Raw genomic sequence first — 24,078 nt, 5'->3', positions numbered from 1 at the left:
TTTCAGCCCCTCTGTTTCTCGCCCTCTGTTTCAGCCCCTCTGTTTCTCGCCCTCTGTTTCAGCCCCTCTGTTTCAGCCCCTCGGTTTCTCGCCCTCTGTTTCAGCCCTTCTGTTTCTTGCCCTCTGTTTCAGCCCCTCTGTTTCAGCCCCTCTGTTTCACGCCCTCTGTTTCTGCCCCGCTGATTCAGCCCCTCTGTTTCAGCCCCTCTGAATCAGCCCCTCTGAATCAGCCCCTCTGTTTCAGCCCCTCTGTTTCTGCCCCTCTGTTTTAGCCCCTCTGTTTCTCGCCCTCTGTTTCAGCCCCTCTGTTTCTCGCCCTCTGTTTCAGCCCCTCTGTTTCAGCCCCTCTGTTTCAGCCCCTCCGTTTCTCACCCTCTGTTTCAGCCCCTCTGATTCAGCCACTCTGATACAGCCCCACTCATTCAGCCCCTCTGTTTCAGCCCCTCTGTTTCTCGCCCTCTTTTTCAGCCCCTCTGTTTCTCACCCTGTGTTTCAGCCCCTCTGTTTCAGCCCCTCAGCTTCATCCCCTCTGTTTCAGCCCCTCTGTTTCTCGCCCTCTGTTTCAGCCCCTCTGTTTCTCGCCCTCTGTTTCAGCCCCTCTGTTTCTCGCCCTCTGTTTCAGCATCTCTGTTTCTCGCCCGCTGTTTCAGCCCCTCTATTTCAGCCCCTCTGTTTCAGACCCTCTGTTTCAGCCCCTCTGTTTCTCGCCCTCTGTTTCAGCCCCTCTGTTTCTCGCCCTGTGTTTCAGCCCCTCTGTTTCAGCCCCTCAGTTTCAACCCCTCTGTTTCAGCCCCTCTGTTTCGCGCCCTCTGTTTCAGCCCCTCTGTTTTTCGCCCTCTTTTTCAGCCCCTCTGTTTCAGCCCGTCTGTTTCAGCCCCTCTGTTTCTCGCCTTCTGTTTCAGCCCCTCTGTTTCTCGCCCTGTGTTTCAGCCCTTGTTTCTCGCCCTCTGTTTCAGCCCCTCTGTTTCTCCCCCTCTGTTTCAGCACCACTGTTTCAGCCCCTCTGTTTCAGCCCCTCTATTTCTGCCACTCTGTTTCAGCCCCTCTGTTTCTCGCCCTCTGTTTCAGCCCCTCTGTTTCTCGCCCTCTGTTTCAGCCCCTCTGTTTCAGCCCCTCTGTTTCTCGCCCTCTGTTTCTGCCCCTCTGTCTCTCGCCCACTGTTTCAGCCCCTCTGTTTCTCGCCCTCTGTTTCAGCCCCGCTGATTCAGCCCCTCTGTTTCAGCCCCTGTGAATCAGCCCCTCTGATTCAGCCCCTCTGTTTCAACCATTCTGTTTCAGCCCCTCTGTTTCAGCCGCTCTGTTTCTAGCCCTCTGTTTCAGCCCCTCTGTTTCTCACCCTCTGTTTCAGCCCCTCTGTTTCTCGCCCTCTGTTTCAACCCCTCTGTTTCTCGCCCTCTGTTTCAGCCCCACTGTTTCAGCCCCTCTGTTTCAGCCCCTCTGTTTCAGCCCCTCTGTTTCAGCCCCTCGGTTTCTCGCCCTCTGTTTCAGCCCTTCTGTTTCTTGCCCTCTGTTTCAGCCCCTCTGTTTCAGCCCCTCTGTTTCACGCCCTCTGTTTCAGCCCCTCTGTCTCTCGCCCTCTGTTTCAGCCCCTCTGTTTCTGGCCCTCTGTTTCAGCCCCGCTGATTCAGCCCCTCTGTTTCAGCCCCTCTGAATCAGCCCCTCTGAATCAGCCCCTCTGTTTCAGCCCCTCTGTTTCTGCCCCTCTGTTTTTGCCCCTCTGTTTCTCGCCCTCTGTTTCAGCCCCTCTGTTTCTCGCCCTCTGTTTCAGCCCCTCTGTTTCAGCCCCTTTGTTTCAGCCCCTCCGTTTCTCACCCTCTGTTTCAGCCCCTCTGATTCAGCCACTCTGATACAGCCCCACTCATTCAGCCCCTCTGTTTCAGCCCCAATGTTTCTCGCCCTCTGTTTCAGCCCCTCTGTTTCTCGCCCTCTGTTTCACCCCCTCTGTTTCAGCCCCTCTGTTTCTCGCCCTCTGTTTCTCGCCATCTGTTTCTCGCCCTCTGTTTCAGCCCCTCTGTTTCTCGCCCTCTGTTTCAGCCCCTCTGTTTCTCGCCCTCTGTTTCATCCCCTCTGTTTCAGCCCCTCGGTTTCTCGCCCTCTGTTTCAGCCCTTCTGTTTCTTGCCCTCTGTTTCAGCCCCTCTGTTTCAGCCCCTCTGTTTCACGCCCTCTGTTTCTGCCCCTCTGTCTCTCGCCCTCTGTTTCAGCCCCTCTGTTTCTCGCCCACTTTTTCAGCCCCGCTGATTCAGCCCCTCTGTTTCAGCCCCTCTGAATCAGCCCCTCTGAATCAGCCCCTCTGTTTCAGCCCCTCTGTTTCTGCCCCTCGTTTTAGCCCCTCTGTTTCTCGCCCTCTGTTTCAGCCCCTCTGTTTCTCGCCCTCTGTTTCAGCCCCTTAGTTTCTCGCCCTCTGTTTCAGCCCCTCTGTTTCAGCCCCTCTGTTTCAGCCCCTCCGTTTCTTACCCTCTGTTTCAGCCCCTCTGATTCAGCCACTCTGATACAGCCCCACTCATTCAGCCCCTCTGTTTCAGCCCCTCTGTTTCTCGCCCTCTGTTTCAGCCCCTCTGTTTCTCGCCCTGTGTTTCAGCCCCTCTGTTTCAGCCCTTCAGCTTCATCCCCTCTGTTTCAACCCCTCTGTTTCTCGCCCTCTGTTTCAGCCCCTCTGTTTCTCGCCCTCTGTTTCAGCCCCTCTGTTTCTCGCCCTCTGTTTCAGCATCTCTGTTTCTCGCCCTCTGTTTCAGCCCCTCTATTTCAGCCCCTCTGTTTCAGACCCTCTGTTTCAGCCCCTCTGTTTCTCGCCCTCTGTTTCAGCCCCTCTGTTTCTCGCCCTGTGTTTCAGCCCCTCTGTTTCAGCCCCTCAGTTTCAACCCCTCTGTTTCAGCCCCTCTGTTTCGCGCCCTCTGTTTCAGCCCCTCTGTTTTTCGCCCTCTTTTTCAGCCCCTCTGTTTCTGCCCCTCTGTTTTAGCCCCTGTGTTTCTCGACCTCTGATTCAGCCCCTCTGTTTCTCGCCCTCTGTTTCAGCCCCTCTGTTTCTCGCCCTCTGTTTCAGCCCCTCTGTTTCAGCCCCTCTGTTTCAGCCCCTCCGTTTCTCACCCTCTGTTTCAGCCCCTCTGTTTCAGCCCCTCTGAATCAGCCCCTCTGATTCAGCCCCTCTGTATCAGCCCCTCTGTTTCAGCCCCACTGTTTCAGCCCCTCTGTTTCAGCCGCTCTGATTCAGCCCCTCTGTTTCTCGCCCTCTGTTTCAGCCCCTCTGTTTCAGCCCCTCTGTTTCAGCCCCTCTGTTTCTAGTCCTCTGTTTCAGCCCCTCTGTTTCTCGCCCTCTGTTTCAGCCCCTCTGTTTCAACCCATCTGTTTCTCGCCCTCTGTTTCTGCCCCTCTGTTTCTCGCCCTCTGTTTCAGCCCCTCAGTTTCTCGCCCTCTGTTTTAGCTCCGCTCAATCAGCCCCTCTGTTTCAGCCCCTCTGAATCAGCCCCTCTGATTCAGCCCCTCTGTTTCAGCCCCTCTGATTCAGCCCCTCTGTTTCAGCCCCTCTGTTTCAGCCCCTCTGATTCAGCCCCTCTGTTTCTCGCCCTCTGTTTCAGCCCCTCTGTTTCTCGCCCTCTGTTTCAGCCCCTCTGTTTCTCGCCCTCTGTTTCAGCCCCTCTGTTTCAGCCCCTCTGTGTCAGCCCCTCTGATTCAGCCCCTCTGTTTCTCGCCCTCTGTTTCAGCCCCTCTGTTTCTCGCCCTCTGTGTCAGCCCCTCTGTTTCTCGCCCTCTGTTTCAGCCGCTCTGATTCAGCCCCTCTGATTCTCGCCCTCTGTTTCAGCCACACTGTTTCAGCCCCTCTGTTTCATCCCCTCTGTTTCAGCCCCTCTGTTTCAGCCCCTCTGTTTCTAGCAATCTGTTTCAGCTCCTCTGTTTCTCGCCCTCTGTTTCAGCCCCTCTGTTTCAGCCCATCTGTTTCGCGCCCTCTGTTTCTGCCCCTCTGTTTCTCGCCCTCTGTTTAAGCCCCTGAGCTTCTCGCCCTCTGTTTCAGCTCCGCTGATTCAGCCCCTCTGTTTCAGCACCTCTGAATCAGCCCCTCTATTTCTCGCCCTCTGTTTCAGCCCCTCTGTTTCTCGCCCTCTGAATCAGCCCCTCTATTTCTCGCCCTCTGTTTCAGCCCCTCTGTTTCTCGCCCTCTGTTTCAGCCCCTCTGTTTCTCACCCTCAGTTTCAACACCACTGTTTCAGCCCCTCTGTTTCAGCCCCTCTAATTCAGCCCCTCTGTTTCAGCCCCTCTGTTTCAGCCCCTCTGATTCAGCCCCTCTGTTTCAGCCCCTCTGATTCAGCCCCTCTGATTTAGCCCCTCTGATTCAGCCCCTCTGTTTCTCGCCCTCTGTTTCAGCCCCTCTGTTTCAGCCCCTCTTGTCTCACCCTCTGTTTCAGCCCCTCTGATTCAGCCCCTCTGATTCAACCCGACTCATTCAGCCCCTCTGATTCAGCCCCTCTGTTTCCCGCCTCTCTGTTTCAGCCCCTCTGTTTCTCGCCTTCTGTTTCAGCCCCTCTGTTTCAGCCCCTCTGTTTCAGCCCCTCTGTTTCAGCCCCTCTGATTCAGCCCCTCTGTTTCCCGCCCCTCTGATTCAGCCCCTCTGTTTCAGTCCCTCTGTTCCAGCCCCTCTGTTTCAGCCCCTCTGTTTCTCGCCCTCTGTTTCAGCCCCTCTGTTTCTCGCCCTCTGTTTCAGCCCCTCTGATTCAGCCCCTCTGTTTCATCCCCTCTGTTTCTCCCCCTCTGTTCCAGCCCCTCTGTTCCAGCCCCTCTGTTTCAGCCTCTCTGTTTCAGCCCCTCTGTTTCAGCCCCTCTGTTTCAGCCCCTCTGTTTCTCGCCCTCTGTTTCAGCCCCTCTGTTTTTCGCCCTCTTTTTCAGCCCCTCTGTTTCAGCCCGTCTGTTTCAGCCACTCTGTTTCTCGCCCTCTGTTTCAGCCCCTCTGTTTCTCACCCTCTGTTTCAGCCCCTCTGTTTCTCGCCCTCTGTTTCAGCCCCTCTGTTTCTCGCCCTCTGTTTCAGCCCCTCTGTTTCAGCCCCTCTGTTTCAGCCCCACTGTTTCTCGCCCTCTGTGTCAGCCCCACTGTTTCAGCCCCTCTGTTTCAGCCCCTCTGTTTCAGCCCCTCTGTTTCAGCCCCTCTGTTTCTCGCCCTCTGTTTCAGCCCCTCTGTTTCTCGCCCTCTGTTTCAGCCCCTCTGTTTCAGCCCCTCTGTTTCTCGCCCTCTGTTTCAGCCCCTCTGTTTCTCGCCCTCTGTTTCAGCCCCTCTGTTTCTGGCCCTCTGATTCAGCCCCGCTGATTCAGCCCCTCTGTTTCAGCCCCACTGAATCAGCCCCTCTGTTTCAGCCCCTCTGTTTCTGCCCCTCTGTTTCAGCCGCTCTGTTTCTCGCCCTCTGTTTCAGCCCCTCTGTTTCTCGCCCTCTGTTTCAGCCCTTCTGTTTCTCGCCCTCTGTTCCAGCCCCTCTGTTTCAGCCCCTCTGTTTCAGCCGCTCTGTTTCTCACCCTCTATTTCAGCCCCTCTGAATCAGCCCCTCTGATTCAGCCCAACTCATTCAGCCCCTGTGTTTCAGCCCCTCCGTTTCTCGCCCTCTGTTTCAGCCCCTCTGTTTCTCGCCCTCTGTTTCAGCCCCTCTGTTTCAGCCCCTCTGTTTCAGTCCCTCTGTTTCTCGCCCTCTGTTTCTCGCCCTCTGTTTCAGCCCCTCTGTTTCTCGCCCTCTGTTTCAGCCCCTCTGTTTCTCGCCCTGTGTTTCAGCCCCTCAGTTTCAGCCCCTCTGTTTCTCGCCCTCTGTTTCAGCACCTCTGTTTCTCGCCCTCTGTTTCAGCCCCTCTGTTTCTCGCCCTCTGTTTCAGCATCTCTGTTTCTCGCCCTCTGTTTCAGCCCCTCTATTTCAGCTCCTCTGTTTCAGCCCCTCTGTTTCAGCCCCTCTGTTTCTCGCCCTCTGTTTCAGCCCCTCTGTTTCAGCCCCTCTGTTTCAGCCCCTCTGTTTCTCACCCTCTGTTTCAGCCCCTTTGTTTCTCGCCTTCTGTTTCAGTCCCTCAGTTTCAGCCCCTCTGTTTCAGCCACTCTGTTTCACGCCCTCTGTTTCAGCCCCTCTGTTTCTCGCCCTCTGTTTCAGCCCCTCTGTTTCAGCCCCTCTGTTTCAGCCGCTCTGTTTCTCACCCTATGTTTCAGCCCCTCTGAATCAGCCCCTCTGATTCAGCCCCACTCATTCAGCCCCTGTGTTTCAGCCCCTCTGTTTCTCGCCCTCTGTTTCAGCCCCTCTGTTTCTCGCCCTCTGTTTCAGCCCCTCTGTTTCAGCCCCTCTGTTTCAGCCCCTCTGTTTCTCGCCCTCTGTTTCTCGCCCTCTGTTTCAGCCCCTCTGTTTCTCGCCCTCTGTTTCAGCCCCTCTGTTTCTCGCCCTGTGTTTCAGCCCCTCTGTTTCAGCCCCTCAGTTTCAGCCCCTCTGTTTCTCGCCCTCTGTTTCAGCCCCTCTGTTTCTCGCCCTCTGTTTCAGCCCCTCTGTTTCTCGCCCTCTGTTTCAGCATCTCTGTTTCTCGCCCTCTGTTTCAGCCTCTCTGTTTCAGCCCCTCTGTTTCAGCCCCTCTGTTTCAGCCCCTCTGTTTCTCGCCCTGTGTTTCAGCCCCTCTGTTTCTCGCCCTCTGTTTCAGCCCCTCTGTTTCTCGCCCTCTGTTTCAGCCCCTATGTTTCAGCCCCTCTGTTTCAGCCCCTCTGTTTCTCACCCTCTGTTTCAGCCCCTCTGTTTCAGCCCCTCTGTTTCAGCCCCTATGTTTTTCGCCCTCTGTTTCAGCCCCTCTGTTTCTCGCCCTCTGTTTCAGCCCCTCTGTTTCTCGCCCTCTGTTTCAGCCTCTCTGTTTCTCGCCCTCTTTTTCAGCCCCTCTCTTTCAGCCCCTCTGTTTCAGCCCCTCTGTTTCTCGCCCTCTGTTTCAGCCCTTCTGTTTCTCGCCCTCTGTATCAGCCCCTCTCTTTCAGTCCCTCTGTTTCAGCCCCTTTGTTTCAGCCCCTCTGTTTCTGGCCCACTGTTTCTCGCCCTCCGTTTCAGCCCCTCTGTTTCTCGCCCTCTGTTTCAGCCCCTCTGTTTCAGCCCCTCTGATTCAGCCCCTCTGTTTAAGCCCCTCTGTTTCAGCCCCTCTGTTTCAGCCCCTCTGTTTCTTGCCCTCTGTTTCAGCCCCTCTGTTTCTCGCCCTCTGTTTCAGCCCCTCTGTTTCTCGCCCTCTGTTTCAGCCCCTCTGTTTCTCGCCCTCTGTTTCAGCCCCTCTGTTTTAATCCATCTGTTTCTCGCCCTCTGTTTCAGCCCCTCAGTTTCTCGACCTCTGTTTCAGCTCCGCTGATTCAGCTCCTCTGTTTCAGCCCCTCTGAATCAGCCCCTCTGATTCAGCCCCTCTGTTTCAGCCCCTCTGTTTCAGCCCCTCTGTTTCTCGCCCTCTGTTTCAGCCCCTCTGTTTCTCACCCTCTGTTTCAGCCCCTCTGATTCAGCCCCTCTGTTTCAGACCCTCTGTTTCAGCCCCTCTGATTCAGCCCCTCTGTTTCTCGCCCTCTGTTTCAGCCCCTCTGTTTCTCGCCCTCTGTTTCAGCCCCTCTGTTTCAGCCCCTCTGTTTCTAGCCGTCTGTTTCAGCCCCTCTGTTTCTCGCCCTCTGTTTCAGCCCCTTTGTTTCAGCCCATCGGTTTCTCGCCCTCTGTTTCTGCCCCTCTGTTTCTCGCCCTCTGTTTAAGCCCCTCAGCTTCTCGCCCTCTGTTTCAGCTCCGCTGATTCAGCCCCTCTGTTTCTGCACCTCTGAATCAGCCCCTCTGTTTCTCGCCCTCTGTTTCAGCGCCTCTGTTTCTCGCCCTCTGTTTCAGCCCCTCTGTTTCTCGCCCTCAGTTTCAGCCCCACTGTTTCAGCCCCTCTGTTTCAGCCCCCCGGATTCAGCCCCTCTGTTTCAGCCCCTCTGTTTCAGCCCCACTGATTCAGCCCCTCTGTTTCAGCCCCTCTGATTCAGCCCCTCTGATTTAGCCCCTCTGATTCAGCCCCTCTGTTTCTCGCCCTCTCATCAGCCCCTCTGTTTCAGCCCCTCTGTTTCAGCCCCTCTGTTTCTCACCCTCTGTTTCAGCCCCTCTGATTCAGCCCCTCTGATTCAACCCCACTCATTCAGCCCATCTGATTCAGCCCCTTTGTTTCCCGCCCCTCTGTTTCAGCCCCTCTGTTTCTCGCCCTCTGTTTCAGCCCCTCTGTTTCAGCCCCTCTGTTTCAGCCCCTCTGTTTCAGTCCCTCTGATTCAGCCCCTCTGTTTCCCGCCCCACTGATTCAGCCCCTCTGTTTCAGCCCCTCTGTTCCAGCCCCTCTGTTTCAGCCCCTCTGTTTCTCGCCCTCTGTTTCAGCCCCTCTGTTTCTCCCCCTCTGTGTCAGCCTCTCTGTTTCAGCACCTCTGTTTCAGCCCCTCTGTTTCAGCCCCTCTGTTTCTCGCCCTCTGTTTCAGGCCCTCTGTTTTTCGCCCTCTTTTTCAGCCCCTCTGTTTCAGCCCCTCTGTTTCAGCCCCTCTGTTTCAGCCTCTCTGTTTCAGCACCTCTGTTTCAGCCCCTCTGTTTCAGCCCCTCTGTTTCTCGCCCTCTGTTTCAGCCCCTCTGTTTTTCGCCCTCTTTTTCAGCCCCTCTGTTTCAGCCCGTCTGTTTCAGCCACTCTGTTTCTCGCCCTCTGTTTCAGCCCCTCTGTTTCTCACCCTCTGTTTCAGCCCCTCTGTTTCTCGCCCTCTGTTTCAACCCCTCTGTTTCTCGCCCTCTCTTTCAGCCCCACTGTTTCAGCCCCTCTGTTTCAGCCCCTCTGTTTCAGCCCCTCTGTTTCAGCCCCTCGGTTTCTCGCCCTCTGTTTCAGCCCTTCTGTTTCTTGCCCTCTGTTTCAGCCCCTCTGTTTCAGCCCCTCTGTTTCACGCCCTCTGTTTCTGCCCCTCTGTCTCTCGCCCTCTGTTTCAGCCCCTCTGTTTCTGGCCCTCTGTTTCAGCCCCGCTGATTCAGCCCCTCTGTTTCAGCCCCTCTGAATCAGCCCCTCTGAATCAGCCCCTCTGTTTCAGCCCCTCTGTTTCTGCCCCTCTGTTTTAGCCCCTCTGTTTCTCGCCCTCTGTTTCAGCCCCTCTGTTTCTCGCCCTCTGTTTCAGCCCCTCTGTTTCTCGCCCTCTGTTTCAGCCCCTCTGTTTCAGCCCCTTTGTTTCAGCCCCTCCGATTCTCACCCTCTGTTTCAGCCCCTCTGATTCAGCCACTCTGATACAGCCCCACTCATTCAGCCCCTCTGTTTCAGCCCCTCTGTTTCTCGCCCTCTGTTTCAGCCCCTCTGTTTCTCGCCCTCTGTTTCAGCCCCTCTGTTTCAGCCCCTCTGTTTCTCGCCCTCTGTTTCTCGCCATCTGTTTCTCGCCCTCTGTTTCAGCCCCTCTGTTTCTCGCCCTCTGTTTCAGCCCCTCTGTTTCTCGCCCTCTGTTTCAGCCCCTCTGTTTCAGCCCCTCGGTTTCTCGCCCTCTGTTTCAGCCCTTCTGTTTCTTGCCCTCTGTTTCAGCCCCTCTGTTTCAGCCCCTCTGTTTCACGCCCTCTGTTTCTGCCCCGCTGATTCAGCCCCTCTGTTTCAGCCCCTCTGAATCAGCCCCTCTGAATCAGCCCCTCTGTTTCAGCCCCTCTGTTTCTGCCCCTCTGTTTTAGCCCCTCTGTTTCTCGCCCTCTGTTTCAGCCCCTCTGTTTCTCGCCCTCTGTTTCAGCCCCTCTGTTTCAGCCCCTCTGTTTCAGCCCCTCCGTTTCTCACCCTCTGTTTCAGCCCCTCTGATTCAGCCACTCTGATACAGCCCCACTCATTCAGCCCCTCTGTTTCAGCCTCTCTGTTTCTCGCCCTCTGTTTCAGCCCCTCTGTTTCTCGCCCTGTGTTTCAGCCCCTCTGTTTCAGCCCCTCAGCTTCATCCCCTCTGTTTCAGCCCCTCTGTTTCTCGCCCTCTGTTTCAGCCCCTCTGTTTCTCGCCCTCTGTTTCAGCCCCTCTGTTTCTCGCCCTCTGTTTCAGCATCTCTGTTTCTCGCCCTCTGATTCAGCCCCTCTATTTCAGCCCCTCTGTTTCAGACCCTCTGTTTCAGCCCCTCTGTTTCTCGCCCTCTGTTTCAGCCCCTCTGTTTCTCGCCCTGTGTTTCAGCCCCTCTGTTTCAGCCCCTCAGTTTCAACCCCTCTGTTTCAGCCCCTCTGTTTCGCGCCCTCTGTTTCAGCCCCTCTGTTTTTCGCCCTCTTTTTCAGCCCCTCTGTTTCAGCTCGTCTGTTTCAGCCCCTCTGTTTCTCGCCCTCTGTTTCAGCCCCTCTGTTTCTCGCCCTGTGTTTCAGCCCTTGTTTCTCGCCCTCTGTTTCAGCCCCTCTGTTTCTCCCCCTCTGTTTCAGCACCACTGTTTCAGCCCCTCTGTTTCAGCCCCTCTATTTCTGCCACACTGTTTCAGCCCCTCTGTTTCTCGCCCTCTGTTTCAGCCCCTCTGTTTCTCGCCCTCTGTTTCAGCCCCTCTGTTTCAGCCCCTCTGTTTCTCGCCCTCTGTTTCTGCCCCTCTGTCTCTCGCCCACTGTTTCAGCCCCTCTGTTTCTCGCCCTCTGTTTCAGCCCCGCTGATTCAGCCCCTCTGTTTCAGCCCCTGTGAATCAGCCCCTCTGATTCAGCCCCTCTGTTTCAACCATTCTGTTTCAGCCCCTCTGTTTCAGCCGCTCTGTTTCTAGCCCTCTGTTTCAGCCCCTCTGTTTCTCACCCTCTGTTTCAGCCCCTCTGTTTCTCGCCCTCTGTTTCAACCCCTCTGTTTCTCGCCCTCTGTTTCAGCCCCACTGTTTCAGCCCCTCTGTTTCAGCCCCTCTGTTTCAGCCCCTCTGTTTCAGCCCCTCGGTTTCTCGCCCTCTGTTTCAGCCCTTCTGTTTCTTGCCCTCTGTTTCAGCCCCTCTGTTTCAGCCCCTCTGTTTCACGCCCTCTGTTTCTGCCCCTCTGTCTCTCGCCCTCTGTTTCAGCCCCTCTGTTTCTGGCCCTCTGTTTCAGCCCCGCTGATTCAGCCCCTCTGTTTCAGCCCCTCTGAATCAGCCCCTCTGAATCAGCCCCTCTGTTTCAGCCCCTCTGTTTCTGCCCCTCTGTTTTAGCCCCTCTGTTTCTCGCCCTCTGTTTCAGCCCCTCTGTTTCTCGCCCTCTGTTTCAGCCCCTCTGTTTCTCGCCCTCTGTTTCAGCCCCTCTGTTTCAGCCCCTTTGTTTCAGCCCCTCCGATTCTCACCCTCTGTTTCAGCCCCTCTGATTCAGCCACTCTGATACAGCCCCACTCATTCAGCCCCTCTGTTTCAGCCCCTCTGTTTCTCGCCCTCTGTTTCAGCCCCTCTGTTTCTCGCCCTCTGTTTCAGCCCCTCTGTTTCAGCCCCTCTGTTTCTCGCCCTCTGTTTCTCGCCATCTGTTTCTCGCCCTCTGTTTCAGCCCCTCTGTTTCTCGCCCTCTGTTTCAGCCCCTCTCTTTCTCGCCCTCTGTTTCAGCCCCTCTGTTTCAGCCCCTCGGTTTCTCGCCCTCTGTTTCAGCCCTTCTGTTTCTTGCCCTCTGTTTCAGCCCCTCTGTTTCAGCCCCTCTGTTTCACGCCCTCTGTTTCTGCCCCGCTGATTCAGCCCCTCTGTTTCAGCCCCTCTGAATCAGCCCCTCTGAATCAGCCCCTCTGTTTCAGCCCCTCTGTTTCTGCCCCTCTGTTTTAGCCCCTCTGTTTCTCGCCCTCTGTTTCAGCCCCTCTGTTTCTCGCCCTCTGTTTCAGCCCCTCTGTTTCAGCCCTTCTGTTTCAGCCCCTCCGTTTCTCACCCTCTGTTTCAGCCCCTCTGATTCAGCCACTCTGATACAGCCCCACTCATTCAGCCCCTCTGTTTCAGCCCCTCTGTTTCTCGCCCTCTGTTTCAGCCCCTCTGTTTCTCGCCCTGTGTTTCAGCCCCTCTGTTTCAGCCCCTCAGCTTCATCCCCTCTGTTTCAGCCCCTCTGTTTCTCGCCCTCTGTTTCAGCCCCTCTGTTTCTCGCCCTCTGTTTCAGCCCCTCTGTTTCTCGCCCTCTGTTTCAGCATCTCTGTTTCTCGCCCTCTGATTCAGCCCCTCTATTTCAGCCCCTCTGTTTCAGACCCTCTGTTTCAGCCCCTCTGTTTCTCGCCCTCTGTTTCAGCCCCTCTGTTTCTCGCCCTGTGTTTCAGCCCCTCTGTTTCAGCCCCTCAGTTTCAACCCCTCTGTTTCAGCCCCTCTGTTTCGCGCCCTCTGTTTCAGCCCCTCTGTTTTTCGCCCTCTTTTTCAGCCCCTCTGTTTCAGCCCGTCTGTTTCAGCCCCTCTGTTTCTCGCCCTCTGTTTCAGCCCCTCTGTTTCTCGCCCTGTGTTTCAGCCCTTGTTTCTCGCCCTCTGTTTCAGCCCCTCTGTTTCTCCCCCTCTGTTTCAGCACCACTGTTTCAGCCCCTCTGTTTCAGCCCCTCTATTTCTGCCACTCTGTTTCAGCCCCTCTGTTTCTCGCCCTCTGTTTCAGCCCCTCTGTTTCTCGCCCTCTGTTTCAGCCCCTCTGTTTCAGCCCCTCTGTTTCTCGCCCTCTGTTTCTGCCCCTCTGTCTCTCGCCCACTGTTTCAGCCCCTCTGTTTCTCGCCCTCTGTTTCAGCCCCGCTGATTCAGCCCCTCTGTTTCAGCCCCTGTGAATCAGCCCCTCTGATTCAGCCCCTCTGTTTCAACCATTCTGTTTCAGCCCCTCTGTTTCAGCCGCTCTGTTTCTAGCCCTCTGTTTCAGCCCCTCTGTTTCTCACCCTCTGTTTCAGCCCCTCTGTTTCTCGCCCTCTGTTTCAACCCCTCTGTTTCTCGCCCTCTGTTTCAGCCCCACTGTTTCAGCCCCTCTGTTTCAGCCCCTCTGTTTCAGCCCCTCTGTTTCAGCCCCTCGGTTTCTCGCCCTCTGTTTCAGCCCTTCTGTTTCTTGCCCTCTGTTTCAGCCCCTCTGTTTCAGCCCCTCTGTTTCACGCCCTCTGTTTCAGCCCCTCTGTCTCTCGCCCTCTGTTTCAGCCCCTCTGTTTCTGGCCCTCTGTTTCAGCCCCGCTGATTCAGCCCCTCTGTTTCAGCCCCTCTGAATCAGCCCCTCTGAATCAGCCCCTCTGTTTCAGCCCTTCTGTTTCTGCCCCTCTGTTTTAGCCCCTCTGTTTCTCGCCCTCTGTTTCAGCCCCTCTGTTTCTCGCCCTCTGTTTCAGCCCCTCTGTTTCTCGCCCTCTGTTTCAGCCCCTTTGTTTCAGCCCCTTTGTTTCAGCCCCTCCGTTTCTCACCCTCTGTTTCAGCCCCTCTGATTCAGCCACTCTGATACAGCCCCACTCATTCAGCCCCTCTGTTTCAGCCCCTCTGTTTCTCGCCCTCTGTTTCAGCCCCTCTGTTTCTCGCCCTCTGTTTCACCCCCTCTGTTTCAGCGCCTCTGTTTCTCGCCCTCTGTTTCTCGCCATCTGTTTCTCGCACTCTGTTTCAGCCCCTCTGTTTCTCGCCCTCTGTTTCAGCCCCTCTGTTTCTCGCCCTCTGTTTCAGCCCCTCTGTTTCAGCCCCTTGGTTTCGCGCCCTCTGTTTCAGCCCTTCTGTTTCTTGCCCTCTGTTTCAGCCCCTTTGTTTCAGCCCCTCTGTTTCACGCCCTCTGTTTCTGCCCCTCTGTCTCTCGCCCTCTGTTTCAGCCTCTCTGTTTCTCGCCCTCTGTTTCAGCCCCGCTGATTCAGCCCCTCTGTTTCAGCCCATCTGAATCAGCCCCTCTGAATTAACCCCTCTGTTTCAGCCCCTCTGTTTCTGCCCCTCTGTTTTAGCCCCTCTGTTTCTCGCCCTCTGTTTCAGCCCCTCTGTTTCTCGCCCTCTGTTTCAGCCCCTCTGTTTCTCGCCCTCTGTTTCAGCCCCTCTGTTTCAGCCCCTCTGTTTCAGCCCCTCCGTTTCTCACCCTCTGTTTCAGCCCCTCTGATTCAGCCACTCTGATACAGCCCCACTCATTCAGCCCCTCTGTTTCAGCCCCTCTGTTTCTCGCCCTGTGTTTCAGCCCCTCTGTTTCAGCCCCTCAGCTTCATCCCCTCTGTTTCAGCCCCTCTGTTCCAGCCTCTCTGTTTCAGCACCTCTGTTTCAGCCCCTCTGTTTCAGCCCCTCTGTTTCTCGCCCTCTGTTTCAGCCCCTCTGTTTTTCGCCCTCTTTTTCAGCCCCTCTGTTTCTGCCCGTCTGTTTCAGCCACTCTGTTTCTCGCCCTCTGTTTCAGCCCCTCTGTTTCTCACCCTCTGTTTCAGCCCCTCTGTTTCTCGCCCTCTGTTTCAACCCCTCTGTTTCTCGCCCTCTGTTTCAGCCCCACTGTTTCAGCCCCTCTGTTTCAGCCCCTCTGTTTCAGCCCCTATGTTTCAGCCCCTCGGTTTCTCGCCCTCTGTTTCAGCCCTTCTGTTTCTTGCCCTCTGTTTCACGCCCTCTGTTTCTGCCCCTCTGTCTCTCGCCCTCTGTTTCAGCCCCTCTGTTTCTGGCCCTCTGTTTCAGCCCCGCTGATTCAGCCCCTCTGTTTCAGCCCCTCTGAATCAGCCCCTCTGAATCAGCCCCTCTGTTTCAGCCCCTCTGTTTCTGCCCCTCTGTTTTAGCCCCTCTGTTTTTCGCCCTCTGTTTCAGCCCCTCTGTTTCTCGCCCTCTGTTTCAGCCCCTCTGTTTCTCGCCCTCTGTTTCAGACCCTCTGTTTCAGCCCCTTTGTTTCAGCCCCTCCGTTTCTCACCCTCTGTTTCAGCCCCTCTGATTCAGCCACTCTGATACAGCCCCACTCATTCAGCCCCTCTGTTTCAGCCGCTCTGTTTCTCACCCTCTGTTTCAGCCCCTCTGTTTCTCGCCCTCTGTTTCTCGCCATCTGTTTCTCGCCCTCTGATTCAGCCCCTCTGTTTCTCGCCCTCTGTTTCAGCCCCTCTGTTTCTCGCCCTCTGTTTCAGCCCCTCTGTTTCAGCCCCTCGGTTTCTCGCCCTCTGTTTCAGCCCTTCTGTTTCTTGCCCTCTGTTTCAGCCCCTCTGTTTCTGGCCCTCTGTTTCACGCCCTCTGTTTCTGCCCCGCTGATTCAGCCCCTCTGTTTCAGCCCCTCTGAATCAGCCCCTCTGAATCAGCCCCTCTGTTTCAGCCCCTCTGTTTCTGCCCCTCTGTTTTAGCCCCTCTGTTTCTCGCCCTCTGTTTCAGCCCCTCTGTTTCTCGCCCTCTGTTTCAGCCCCTCTGTTTCAGCCCCTCTGTTTCAGCCCCTCCGTTTCTCACCCTCTGTTTCAGCCCCTCTGATTCAGCCACTCTGATACAGCCCCACTCATTCAGCCCCTCTGTTTCAGCCCCTCTGTTTCTCGCCCTCTGTTTCAGCCCCTCTGTTTCTCGCCCTGTGTTTCAGCCCCTCTGTTTCAGCCCCTCAGCTTCATCCCCTCTGTTTCAGCCCCTCTGTTTCTCGCCCTCTGTTTCAGCCCCTCTGTTTCTCGCCCTCTGTTTCAGCCCCTCTGTTTCTCGCCCTCTGTTTCAGCATCTCTGTTTCTCGCCCTCTGTTTCAGCCCCTCTATTTCAGCCCCTCTGTTTCAGACCCTCTGTTTCAGCCCCTCTGTTTCTCGCCCTCTGTTTCAGCCCCTCTGTTTCTCGACCTGTGTTTCAGCCCCTCTGTTTCAGCCCCTCAGTTTCAACCCCTCTGTTTCAGCCCCTCTGTTTCGCGCCCTCTGTTTCAGCCCCTCTGTTTTTCGCCCTCTTTTTCAGCCCCTCTGTTTCAGCCCGTCTGTTTCAGCCCCTCTGTTTCTCGCCCTCTGTTTCAGCCCCTCTGTTTCTCGCCCTGTGTTTCAGCCCTTGTTTCTCGCCCTCTGTTTCAGCCCCTCTGTTTCTCCCCCTCTGTTTCAGCACCACTGTTTCAGCCCCTCTGTTTCAGCCCCTCTATTTCTGCCCCTCTGTTTCAGCCCCTCTGTTTCTCGCCCTCTGTTTCAGCGCCTCTGTTTCTCGCCCTCTGTTTCAGCCCCTCTGTTTCAGCCCCTCTGTTTCTCGCCCTCTGTTTCTGCCCCTCTGTCTCTCGCCCACTGTTTCAGCCCCTCTGTTTCTCGCCCTCTGTTTCAGCCCCGCTGATTCAGCCCCTCTGTTTCAGCCCCTGTGAATCAGCCGCTCTGATTCAGCCCCTCTGTTTCAACCATTCTGTTTCAGCCCCTCTGTTTCAGCCGCTCTGTTTCTAGCCCTCTGTTTCAGCCCCTCTGTTTCTCACCCTCTGTTTCAGCCCCTCTGTTTCTCGCCCTCTGTTTCAACCCCTCTGTTTCTCGCCCTCTGTTTCAGCCCCACTGTTTCAGCCCCTCTGTTTCAGCCCCTCTGTTTCAGCCCCTCTGTTTCAGCCCCTCGGTTTCTCGCCCTCTGTTTCAGCCCTTCTGTTTCTTGCCCTCTGTTTCAGCCCCTCTGTTTCAGCCCCTCTGTTTCACGCCCTCTGTTTCAGCCCCTCTGTCTCTCGCCCTCTGTTTCAGCCCCTCTGTTTCTGGCCCTCTGTTTCAGCCCCGCTGATTCAGCCCCTCTGTTTCAGCCCCTCTGAATCAGCCACTCTGAATCAGCCCCTCAGTTTCAGCCCCTCTGTTTCTGCCCCTCTGTTTTAGCCCCTCTGTTTCTCGCCCTCTGTTTCAGCCCCTCTGTTTCTCGCCCTCTGTTTCAGCCCCTCTGTTTCTCGCCCTCTGTTTCAGCCCCTCTGTTTCAGCCCCTTTGTTTCAGCCCCTCCGTTTCTCACCCTCTGTTTCAGCCCCTCTGATTCAGCCACTCTGATACAGCCCCACTCATTCAGCCCCTCTGTTTCAGCCCCTCTGTTTCTCGCCCTCTGTTTCAGCCCCTCTGTTTCTCGCCCTCTGTTTCACCCCCTCTGTTTCAGCCCCTCTGTTTCTCGCCCTCTGTTTCTCGCCATCTGTTTCTCGCCCTCTGTTTCAGCCCCTCTGTTTTTCGCCCTCTGTTTCAGCCCCTCTGTTTCTCGCCCTCTGTTTCAGCCCCTCTGTTTCAGCCCCTCGGTTTCTCGCCCTCTGTTTCAGCCCTTCTGTTTCTTGCCCTCTGTTTCAGCCCCTCTGTTTCAGCCCCTCTGTTTCACGCCCTCTGTTTCTGCCCCTCTGTCTCTCGCCCTCTGTTTCAGCCCCTCTGTTTCTCGCCCTCTGTTTCAGCCCCGCTGATTCAGCCCCTCTGTTTCAGCCCCTCTGAATCAGCCCCTCTGAATCAGCCCCTCTGTTTCAGCCCCTCTGTTTCTGCCCCTCTGTTTTAGCCCCTCTGTTTCTCGCCCTCTGTTTCAGCCCCTCTGTTTCTCGCCCTCTGTTTCAGCCCCTCTGTTTCAGCCCCTCTGTTTCAGCCCCTCCGTTTCTCACCCTCTGTTTCAGCCCCTCTGATTCAGCCACTCTGATACAGCCCCACTCATTCAGCCCCTCTGTTTCAGCCCCTCTGTTTCTCGCCCTGTGTTTCAGCCCCTCTGTTTCAGCCCCTCAGCTTCATCCCCTCTGTTTCAGCCCCTCTGTTTCTCGCCCTCTGTTTCAGCCCCTCTGTTTCTCGCCCTCTGTTTCAGCCCCTCTGTTTCTCGCCCTCTGTTTCAGCATCTCTGTTTCTCGACCTCTGTTTCAGCCCCTCTATTTCAGCCCCTCTGTTTCAGACCCTCTGTTTCAGCCCCTCTGTTTCTCGCCCTCTGTTTCAGCCCCTCTGTTTCTCGCCCTGTGTTTCAGCCCCTCTGTTTCAGCCCCTCAGTTTCAACCCCTCTGTTTCAGCCCCTCTGTTTCGCGCCCTCTGTTTCAGCCCCTCTGTTTTTCGCCCTCTTTTTCAGCCCCTCTGTTTCAGCCCGTCTGTTTCAGCCCCTCTGTTTCTCACCCTCTGTTTCAGCCCCTCTGTTTCTCGCCCTGTGTTTCAGCCCTTGTTTCTCGCCCTCTGTTTCAGCCCCTCTGTTTCTCCCCCTCTGTTTCAGCACCACTGTTTCAGCCCCTCTGTTTCAGCCCCTCTATTTCTGCCCCTCTGTTTCAGCCCCTCTGTTTCTCGCCCTCTGTTTCAGCACCTCTGTTTCTCGCCCTCTGTTTCAGCCCCTCTGTTTCAGCCCCTCTGTTTCTCGCCCTCTGTTTCTGCCCCTCTGTCTCTCGCCCACTGTTTCAGCCCCTCTGTTTCTCGCCCTCTGTTTCAGCCCCGCTGATTCAGCCCCTCTGTTTCAGCCCCTGTGAATAAGCCCCTCTGATTCAGCCCCTCTGTTTCAACCATTCTGTTTCAGCCCCTCTGTTTCAGCCGCTCTGTTTCTAGCCCTCTGTTTCAGCCCCTCTGTTTCTCACCCTCTGTTTCAGCCCTTCTGTTTCTCGCCCTCTGTTCCAGCCCCCCTGTTTCAGCCCCTCTGTTTCAGCCGCTCTGTTTCTCACCCTCTATTTCAGCCCCTCTGAATCAGCCCCTCTGATTCAGCCCAACTCATTCAGCCCCTGTGTTTCAGCCCCTCCGTTTCTCGCCCTCTGTTTCAGCCCCTCTGTTTCTCGCCCTCTGTTTCAGCCCCTCTGTTTCAGCCCCTCTGTTTCAGTCCCTCTGTTTCTCGCCCTCTGTTTCTCGCCCTCTGTTTCAGCCCCTCTGTTTCTCGCCCTCTGTTTCAGCCCCTCTGTTTCTCGCCCTGTGTTTCAGCCCCTCAGTTTCAGCCCCTCTGTTTCTCGGCCTCTGTTTCAGCCCCTCTGTTTCTCGCCCTCTGTTTCAGCCCCTCTGTTTCTCGCCCTCTGTTTCAGCATCTCTGTTTCTCGCCCTCTGTTTCAGCCCCTCTATTTCAGCTCCTCTGTTTCAGCCCCTCTGTTTCAGCCCCTCTGTTTCTCGCCCTCTGTTTCAGCCCCTCTGTTTCAGCCCCTCTGTTTCAGCCCCTCTGTTTCTCACCCTCTGTTTCAGCCCCTCTGTTTCTCGCCTTCTGTTTCAGTCCCTCAGTTTCAGCCCCTCTGTTTCAGCCCCTCTGTTTCTCGCCCTCTGTTTCAGCCCCTCTGTTTCTCGCCCTCTGTTTCAGCCCCTCTGTTTCAGCCCCTCTGTTTCAGCCGCTCTGTTTCTCACCCTCTGTTTCAGCCCCTCTGAATCAGCCCCTCTGATTCAGCCCCACTCATTCAGCCCCTGTGTTTCAGCCCCTCTGTTTCTCGCCCTCTGTTTCAGCCCCTCTGTTTCTGGCCCTCTGTTTCAGCCCCTCTGTTTCAGCCCCTCTGTTTCAGCCCCTCTGTTTCTCGCCCTCTGTTTCTCGCCCTCTGTTTCAGCCCCTCTGTTTCTCGCCCTCTGTTTCAGCCCCTCTGTTTCTCGCCCTCTGTTTCAGCATCTCTGTTTCTCGCCCTCTGTTTCAGCCTCTCTGTTTCAGCCCCTCTGTTTCAGCCCCTCCGTTTCAGCCCCTCTGTTTCTCGCCCTGTTTCAGCCCCTCTGTTTCTCGCCCTATGTTTCAGCCCCTCTGTTTCAGCCCCTCTGTTTCTCACCCTCTGTTTCAGCCCCTCTGTTTCAGCCCCTCTGTTTCAGCCCCTATGTTTTTCGCCCTCTGTTTCAGCCCCTCTGTTTCTCGCCCTCTGTTTCAGCCCCTCTGTTTCTCGCCCTCTGTTTCAGCCTCTCTGTTTCTCGCCCTCTTTTTCAGCCCCTCTCATTCAGCCCCTCTGTTTCAGCCCCTCTGTTTCTCGCCCTCTGTTTCAGCCCTTCTGTTTCTCGCCCTCTGTATCAGCCCCTCTCTTTCAGCCCCTCTATTTCTGCCCCTCTGTTTCAGCCCCTCTGTTTCTCGCCCTCTGTTTCAGCCCCTCTGTTTCTCGCCCTCTGTTTCAGCCCTTCTGTTTCTCGCCCTCTGTATCAGCCCCTCTCTTTCAGTCCCTCTGTTTCAGCCCCTTTGTTTCAGCCCCTCTGTTTCTCGCCCACTGTTTCTCGCCCTCCGTTTCAGCCCCTCTGTTTCTCGCCCTCTGTTTCAGCCCCTCTGTTTCAGCCCCTCTGATTCAGCCCCTCTGTTTAAGCCCCTCTGTTTCAGCCCCTCTGTTTCAGCCCCTCTGTTTCTAGCCCTCTGTTTCAGCCCCTCTGTTTCTCGCCCTCTGTTTCAAATCATCTGTTTCTCGCCCTCTGTTTCAGCCCCTCAGTTTCTCGACCTCTGTTTCAGCTCCGCTGATTCAGCTCCTCTGTTTCAGCCCCTCTGAATCAGCCCCTCTGATTCAGCCCCTCTGTTTCAGCCCCTCTGTTTCAGCCCCTCTGTTTCTCGCCCTCTGTTTCAGCCCCTCTGTTTCTCACCCTCTGTTTCCGCCCCTCTGATTCAGCCCCTCTTTTTCAGACCCTCTGTTTCAGCCCCTCTGATTCAGCCCCTCTGTTTCTCGCCCTCTGTTTCAGCCCCTCTGTTTCAGCCCCTCTGTTTCAGCCGCTCTGTTTCTCACCCTCTGTTTCAGCCCCTCTGAATCAGCCCCTCTGATTCAGCCCCACTCATTCAGCCCCTGTGTTTCAGCCCATCGGTTTCTCGCCCTCTGTTTCTGCCCCTCTGTTTCTCGCCCTCTGTTTCAGCCCCTCTGTTTCAGCCCCTCTGTTTCAGCCCCTCTGTTTCTCGCCCTCTGTTTCTCGCCCTCTGTTTCAGCCCCTCTGTTTCTCGCCCACTGTTTCAGCCCCTCTGTTTCTCGCCCTGTGTTTCAGCCCCTCTGTTTCAGCCCCTCAGTTTCAGCCCCTCTGTTTCAGCCCCTCTGTTTCTCGCCCTCTGTTTCAGCCCCTCTGTTTCTCGCCCTCTGTTTCAGCCCCTCTGTTTCTCGCCCGCTGTTTCAGCATCTCTGTTTCTCGCCCTCTGTTTCAGCCTCTCTGTTTCAGCCCCTCTGTTTCAGCCCCTCTGTTTCAGCCCCTCTGTTTCTCGCCCTCTGTTTCAGCCCCTCTGTTTCTCGCCCTTTGTTTCAGCCCCTCTGTTTCTCGCCCTCTGTTTCAGCCCCTATGTTTCAGCCCCTCTGTTTCAGCCCCTCTGTTTCTCACCCTCTGTTTCAGCCCCTCTGTTTCAGCCCCTCTGTTTCAGCCCCTATGTTTTTCGCCCTCTGTTTCAGCCCCTCTGTTTCTCGCCCTCTGTTTCAGCCACTCTGTTTCTCGCCCTCTGTTTCAGCCTCTCTGTTTCTCGCCCTCTTTTTCAGCCCCTCTCTTTCAGCCCCTCTGTTTCAGCCCCTCTGTTTCTCGCCCTCTGTTTCAGCCCTTCTGTTTCTCGCCCTCTGTATCAGCCCCTCTCTTTCAGTCCCTCTGTTTCAGCCCCTTTGTTTCAGCCCCTCTGTTTCTCGCCCACTGTTTCTCACCCTCCGTTTCAGCCCCTCCGTTTCTCGCCCTCTGTTTCAGCCCCTCTGTTTCAGCCCCTCTGATTCAGCCCCTCTGTTTAAGCCCCTCTGTTTCAGCCCCTCTGTTTCAGCCCCTCTGTTTCTAGCCCTCTGTTTCAGCCCCTCTGTTTCTCGCCCTCTGTTTCAGCCCCTCTGTTTCAATCCATCTGTTTCTCGCCCTCTGTTTAAGCCCCTCAGTTTCTCGACCTCTGTTTCAGCTCCGCTGATTCAGCTCCTCTGTTTCAGGCCCTCTGAATCAGCCCCTCTGATTCAGCCCCTCTGTTTCAGCCCCTCTGTTTCAGCCCCTCTGTTTCTCGCCCTCTGTTTCAGCCCCTCTGTTTCTCACCCTCTGTTTCAGCCCCTCTGATTCAGCCCCTCTGTTTCAGACCCTCTGTTTCAGCCCCTCTGATTCAGCCCCTCTGTTTCTCGCCCTCTGTTTCAGCCCCTCTGTTTCTCGCCCTCTGTTTCAGCCCCTCTGTTTCTCGCCCTTTGTTTGAGCCCCACTGTTTCAGCCCCTCTGTTTCTCACCCTCTGTTTCAGCCCCTCTGTTTCACCCCATCGGTTTCTCGCCCTCTGTTCCTGCCCCTCTGTTTCTCGCCCTCTGTTTAAGCCCCTCAGCTTCTCGCCCTCTGTTTCAGCTCCGCTGATTCAGCCCCTCTGTTTCTGCACCTCTGAATCAGCCCCTCTGTTTCTCGCCCTCTGTTTCAGCGCCTCTGTTTCTCGCCCTCTGTTTCAGCCCCTCTGTTTCTCGCCCTCAGTTTCAGCCCCACTGTTTCAGCCCCTCTGTTTCAGCCCCCCGGATTCAGCCCCTCTGTTTCAGCCCCTCTGTTTCAGCCCCACTGATTCAGCCCCTCTGTTTCAGCCCCTCTGATTCAGCCCCTCTGATTTAGCCCCTCTGATTCAGCCCCTCTGTTTCTCGCCCTCTCTTTCAGCCCCTCTGTTTCAGCCCCTCTGTTTCAGCCCCTCTGTTTCTCACCCTCTGTTTCAGCCCCTCTGATTCAGCCCCTCTGATTCAACCCCACTCATTCAGCCCATCTGATTCAGCCCCTTTGTTTCCCGCCCCTCTGTTTCAGCCCCTCTGTTTCTCGCCCTCTGTTTCAGCCCCTCTGTTTCAGCCCCTCTGTTTCTCACCCTCTGTTTCAGCCCCTCTGATTCAGCCCCTCTGATTCAACCCCACTCATTCAGCCCATCTGATTCAGCCCCTTTGTTTCCCGCCCCTCTGTTTCAGCCCCTCTGTTTCTCGCCCTCTGTTTCAGCCCCTCTGTTTCAGCCCCTCTGTTTCAGCCCCTCTGATTCAGCCCCTCTGTTTCTCCCCCTCTGTTTCAGCCCCTCTGTTTCAGCCTCTCTGTTTCAGCACCTCTGTTTCAGCCCCTCTGTTTCAGCCCCTCTGTTTTACGCCCTCTGTTTCAGCCCCTCCGTTTTTCGCCCTCTTTTTCAGCCCCTCTGTTTCAGCCCGTCTGTTTCAGCCACTCTGTTTCTCGCCCTCTGTTTCAGCCCCTCTGTTTCTCACCCTCTGTTTCAGCCCCTCTGTTTCTCGCCCTCTGTTTCAAACCTCTGTTTCTCGCCCTCTGTTTCAGCCCCACTGGTTCAGCCCCTCTGTTTCAGCCCCTCAGTTTCAGCCCCTCTGTTTCAGCCCCTCGGTTTCTCGCCCTCTGTTTCAGCCCTTCTGTTTCTTGCCCTCTGTTTCAGCCCCTCTGTTTCAGCCCCTCTGTTTCACGCCCTCTGTTTCTGCCCCTCTGTCTCTCGCCCTCTGTTTCAGCCCCTCTGTTTCTGGCCCTCTGTTTCAGCCCCGCTGATTCAGCCCCTCTGTTTCAGCCCCTCTGAATCAGCCCCTCTGAATCAGCCCCTCTGTTTCAGCCCCTCTGTTTCTGCCCCTCTGTTTTAGCCCCTCTGTTTCTCGCCCTCTGTTTCAGCCCCTCTGTTTCTCGCCCTCTGTTTCAGCCCCTCTGTTTCAGCCCCTCTGTTTCAGCCCCTCCGTTTCTCACCCTCTGTTTCAGCCCCTCTGATTCAGCCACTCTGATACAGCCCCACTCATTCAGCCCCTCTGTTTCAGCCCCTCTGTTTCTCGCCCTCTGTTTCAGCCCCTCTGTTTCTCGCCCTCTGTTTCACCCCCTCTGTTTCAGCCCCTCTGTTTCTCGCCCTCTGTTTCTCGCCCTCTGTTTCAGCCCCTCTGTTTCTCGCCCTCTGTTTCTCGCCCTCTGTTTCAGCCCTTCTGTTTCTTGCCCTCTGTTTCAGCCCCTCTGTTTCAGCCCCTCTGTTTCACGCCCTCTGTTTCTGCCCCTCTGTCTCTCGCCCTCTGTTTCAGCCCCTCTGTTTCTGGCCCTCTGTTTCAGCCCCGCTGATTCAGCCCCTCTGTTTCAGCCCCTCTGAATCAGCCCCTCTGAATCAGCCCCACTGTTTCAGCCCCTCTGTTTCTGCCCCTCTGTTTTAGCCCCTCTGTTTCTCGCCCTCTGTTTCAGCCCCTCTGTTTCTCGCCCTCTGTTTCAGCCCCTCTGTTTCACCCCATCGGTTTCTCGCCCTCTGTTCCTGCCCCTCTGTTTCTCGCCCTCTGTTTAAGCCCCTCAGCTTCTCGCCCTCTGTTTCAGCTCCGCTGATTCAGCCCCTCTGTTTCTGCACCTCTGAATCAGCCCCTCTGTTTCTCGCCCTCTGTTTCAGCGCCTCTGTTTCTCGCCCTCTGTTTCAGCCCCTCTGTTTCTCGCCCTCAGTTTCAGCCCCACTGTTTCAGCCCCTCTGTTTCAGCCCCCCGGATTCAGCCCCTCTGTTTCAGCCCCTCTGTTTCAGCCCCACTGATTCAGCCCCTCTGTTTCAGCCCCTCTGATTCAGCCCCTCTGATTTAGCCCCTCTGATTCAGCCCCTCTGTTTCTCGCCCTCTCTTTCAGCC

The sequence above is a fragment of the Chiloscyllium punctatum genome, chromosome 4 (genome assembly GCF_047496795.1).
Source record: "Chiloscyllium punctatum isolate Juve2018m chromosome 4, sChiPun1.3, whole genome shotgun sequence".
In the NCBI taxonomy this organism is placed as follows: Eukaryota; Metazoa; Chordata; class Chondrichthyes; order Orectolobiformes; family Hemiscylliidae; genus Chiloscyllium; species Chiloscyllium punctatum.
This window is presented reverse-complemented; position numbering follows the sequence as displayed.